At 40.8% G+C, this 4,870-nt stretch overlaps 1 pseudogene; it reads right to left on the bottom strand.

Annotated features, from left to right (window-relative positions):
* Positions 1-3,083: 3,083 nt before the first annotated feature.
* LOC118975727 (60S ribosomal protein L29-like) lies at positions 3,084-3,552 on the bottom strand (annotated as a pseudogene).
* Between the last annotated feature and the right edge of the window lie 1,318 nt (positions 3,553-4,870).

Below are 4,870 nucleotides of genomic sequence, written 5' to 3'. Positions count from 1 at the left end.
CTAGCCATCAACCAAGTAATTTTTGAGCACTGCCTTCATAAATTCAAGGATTAAAAAATAATGATAAATAGTATGCAGCCCACAGAAAAACAATTATGCATTACAGTTAGGTTTACAGAGAACTCTCTTCAGGCAACTAAAAAGAAATATCTAAACCTCCTCTTGATTAACTACATTCTGATTAGGGAGTTGTTTGCCTCATATTTCTTTTGTATTTGTTTTCCTGAAACTCAAACGTGTGTACTAAAAAGGCAATTGCATTTCTATTGCATAGCAAAAAGCAGATAAACACTCTGTATTAATTTTAATATTCTTATCTTCATGTTCTACATTTTGGGGATATTTTCCACTTTGCTATCATAAATTTGGAGACAAATTGAATAATTTGTCCTAATTTATTGTGTGAGGTCCATCATGAGGAATAATAATAAAATACTGGATTTTTGAAATGATTTACATTTTTTAGTTTGTTATGTCATTTCCTGGGTTATTTATTATGATAAATAATAATGACTGACTTTTACTGTTTTCTAGTACCTTATTTGAGTTGGAAAGAAAGAGGTGGAATTACAGGTGCTTTTCTCTGTAGTTCAGGGAAGTATTCAGCATATAGAAACACCAACCATCACTTGGGACAACAGAAAGTAGGTTGAGAACGTCTGAGTTTACCTACATCTCATCGGCTAGTCACCTCTGACCACCCCTGGTTGCTGACTTAATGCCTAAGTTTAGGGGTGAGTCATCTTGATTTTGGGGACTGTGCCCTGCCTCCACCCCCCTCAACTGACTAGATTCTACATTAGGATAACGAGTAGTGGCACAGCACACTGGTTCCAAATCATTTATTTAATCTGAGTATGACAAAATACCCTGGGGGCAAATGAAATACCAAGGCGAATGTCTCCATTTCCACTAGTCATGAAATGTACTTGCCTCTTCAGGCTGGAAGCACTTTGAAGTCAGCCAGAAACTGGCAGGTGTGGGACTTTACAAAATGTGTAAACACTCGCCGTTGGAGGCAAAATAGATACATGCTGTATTTAATCTTTTGCTTGATCAGTTTCATCAGCTTCCATGTTGTACAAGAAGGGGTAAGATCTGCTTAATCACTTGTGTTTGTTCATGTTTTGGAAAATTTGAAAAGAAATTTGGTTTTTAGAAAAAATTGACACATATCCTTAGCAATGCTTTACCAGGCAAATGGCTCATTTCCTACATCTGGATTATATTATCTCGTTTAGGGCTGGATTCATGGTTAAAACGGTCCTGGCAGCAAGGTGATTAGACTGCTTCCTCAACTGAAATAAATGAGTAGCTCTTGGGGGGACTGGTTGGGAAAATTCTTCCCAGCCTACAGCCCTGTCTAGTTCTGTTCGTACCTTCACCGAGATGTCCAGGACAGACTCACTCAGATTCTTGGCCACTCTCTAATATAAAGACTGAATGCAAAATGACAGTGCTTGGTCCTTTGTTACTTCAGAAAAGTCACATTTCCTTTCTAACCTACCTCCCTTCCTCATTACCTTTTCTCCTTCCCTCCTTTTCTATTTGCTTGCCTGTTTCTTTCCTCTTTTTTTCCCCCTTCCTTCCACTCTCCACTCCCCTTTCCTCCCTCCTCGCACCTGCCTTTACCTATGTCAGAGGGTAAATTACAAGTTCCCTGTTGCTTAGCCTATTTTAAAGAAGAGATCCTCAAAAAAAAGCAAAATGTGTATTCTACATTAAGGTCATTAAACTAGGGGTGAAACCTTTGTTTTTATCCATAAACTTTTACTTTGGACAAAAGAATGCGCAGTCCTTGAACAAAAGGAGTACAAACAAAATAGAATCATATGCCAACATCTGACTCCATAAAACCAGCTCCATAATGTTCAGATTATCTCCCTCCAAATCCCCAGCCCCAAACGAAGGTCTCTGCAGACTCCTGAGCAGCAGAGTAACCGTGTTTGTGCAACTCACCTCCCTGTTCCGGACTTTCGTTGTCCGCAGACCCTACCAGTCCCCTTATCTACTGATAGGAACAAGGTTGCCTCACCGAGGCAGAATTGCTTCCTGCAGAGGCACTGGTCCCCTTCTCTTGCTGTCCTTCCACTTTAGTGGATAATTCCTCCATTTAATGGGCATGGTCATGTGCTTTCCTTCTAGTGCTATTTGAAAGCCTTTTATCACCTTTCCTTGAGATCAACACTTGGGCAGAAGAGCAATCTGAGCTATTGCGGAATAGACTCCAGCATATGCTAGCCTTCTTTGGTATACAAGCGAACAGCCAGCTGCATTCTGAAACTTTAAATGTTATGGAGCCACTAAGGTACAAGATTCCTGATACGGTGTGATAGTGGCATATATAACATTTTCCTAAGAAAATGAAGTGGCTAACTGATCACTTGACCTGCAGGTAAAGAGGTGGCTCAGAATTTTTCCTGTGTACATGTGCAATGCTCCTCTAGCTGGCAGGTACAGCTTTGGCAGATCATACACTTATATGTTAAAAAGTACTTCATGTAACACACAGTATCCTGGACTGCCCTGTTCACATGGCTGAGATTCCCATCCTAGCATCAGTGTTATCTCTTTGTGTGATTTTCACCCCTGCATGGGACTGCTGTGCTCCTGTGCTATTTGTACAAACAAACCTGAAGCAAGACAGAAGAGAAAGAAAAGAAAAAGACAATATTTTCATCATTACACCTCAGCTTCCAAGGAAGATCATGATGTCAGCAGTATCCCAGAAAACTTCAGGAAAATAAACTGAGTTCGGTCTCATTGAATGCTACTTGGGCAGCCTGGGCCACAGTTTCACGGCCAAGATCTGGAAGTGTAATTTCCTGTTCTGACTAACACACATGTTCACAGAGGCAGTTTAGTGAGCCCCCAAATGTGGAATTTTAGAGATTATTATACTTTAAAAACCTATCCTTTTGATGACTCATTTTATTTCCCTATAAAGTCAGAAATCTAAGGTATGCCATAGTACATTAAATGTTTTTTAGAGACAGCCTTAACTTTAATGTGTTTATGAGGATTTTTGGTTAAAAAAACTAACCTACACTATAACTGCTTAGATTTAAAAACTGCTCAGGCCTCTACTCTGGAGCCTCCGTGGGAGCCTGGGCACCACTGGGAGCCTGAAGGGGAGCCTGAGCAGGAGCCGCAGCCGTAGCCAGGGCCTGGGCCTGGGCCTGGGCCTGAATTTGAGCCTTGGCCAGAGCCCAAGGCCCTTGGCGGAGCCTGCATGAGCACATTTCCAAGTGGAGTGACTGATGTGGGCGAGTCAATTAAGCTTTTGGCTGCTGCCCTTTGGGATCTCGGCTTGACCTTCTTGGCCTTTACGAGGGCCTTAGTAGCCTCAGCACGTGCGCTCATGGCCTTGGCCATATTGGCTTGCATCTTCTTCAGACCCTTCTTGTGCTTCTTGGCCAAGCACATGTTCCTCAGGAAGTTGGGGTCTGCCCCCTTAAGAGGTGCACATCTTTGTGATGAGGGTTTATTGATGCTCCTTCTGTGCCGTTTTTGGGACTGGTTGCGTGTGATGTGGTTCTCAGCCTTAGCCATAGCTACATTGAAGCCCACGGCTCCTGAAGTGCCTAGAATTGCAAGAGAAAAAAGCAAAAACATTGTATTTATTAAAGACTTCCCATTTTTCAGCACACTCTACCCAAAGAGACAGGTTTGTTCTTGTCTTGAAATTTTTCCGTTATTATCTGAGGCCTTTCCCTTTGAGAACATGAAGATTCTTCCCCATCAGATGAGTCCCAAGGACAGCTGGCTTTCACCTTTCCTCCCAGTGAGGTCAGGGCAGCCATGTTTACTCCAATGAAGATGAATTCTGGGCAAATAATTTCAAAGGGAAAGGTGAATATTCTTCAGTTAGGACTGGTGTATTCTAAACTCCTGAATTTGTATAATCGCTGACCTTGAGGAGTAGTCAAAATTCCAGAAATCCCCCATTTGGGAGACAATTATTTTGTCCATTACATATATAGATATGGACAAAACATTGAGTTTTCCAGCTCACATCCCAAAATGGTAATTATGGCAATAAAACAATCAATCCAAATGCCTTCTGAGGTCTTGGGAGGTTAAGCTGATACCACAGAGATTATGAGGCAACACTATGAAGTTTGACTTGGCCCATTTTTTGCCTCTGTGGTTGAAGAAATTATAACAAAGTTTACCAATTGTTGACCATTTAAACTGCAGGGGGGTGGAATAATTTACAGTGATTCACAAAACATCGTCATATATTAAGACATAAAACAATGTTCTTTATGTTTTGCTGCTTTGTATTATATTCTCACTCTTCACTAACATGTAGACTAAATATTATATTAAGAGGTAGTCAACACAGGCATTAAATGTCCACCTACATTCTCTCTAGAAGAAGGGCATTTCACCCCACCCCCAAGCTGGCATAGCTAATACACCTCACAGGAGCTTAATGAACTTTAGGAAAGCTTACTGTAAAAACTGCCCTAACTTGGACAAATGTGGAATTAGGAGGGGGTGTGTGTATATGCCAACTACATAATAATACTTCTGCTTGCCAAGTCCTTTCTGCCAGAGACTTTTGCCTGAATCAATAAGAATTATTGTTATTGACATGTTTATTGTTTTTATGNAATACACCTCACAGGAGCTTAATGAACTTTAGGAAAGCTTACTGTAAAAACTGCCCTAACTTGGACAAATGTGGAATTAGGAGGGGGTGTGTGTATATGCCAACTACATAATAATACTTCTGCTTGCCAAGTCCTTTCTGCCAGAGACTTTTGCCTGAATCATTATTGATCTTGAATTATTGTTATTGACATGTTTATTGTTTTTATGCAAATGTTGCTAAATACTTTAACATCATCTAGACCTTCAAGCT

Source organism: Sturnira hondurensis, unplaced genomic scaffold, assembly GCF_014824575.4.
Source record: "Sturnira hondurensis isolate 20B ecotype Veracruz unplaced genomic scaffold, ASM1482457v3 Scaffold0020489, whole genome shotgun sequence".
NCBI lineage: Eukaryota > Metazoa > Chordata > Mammalia > Chiroptera > Phyllostomidae > Sturnira > Sturnira hondurensis.
Note: the sequence above shows the minus strand (reverse complement) of the source record. Positions and strands in the feature narration are given on the sequence as shown.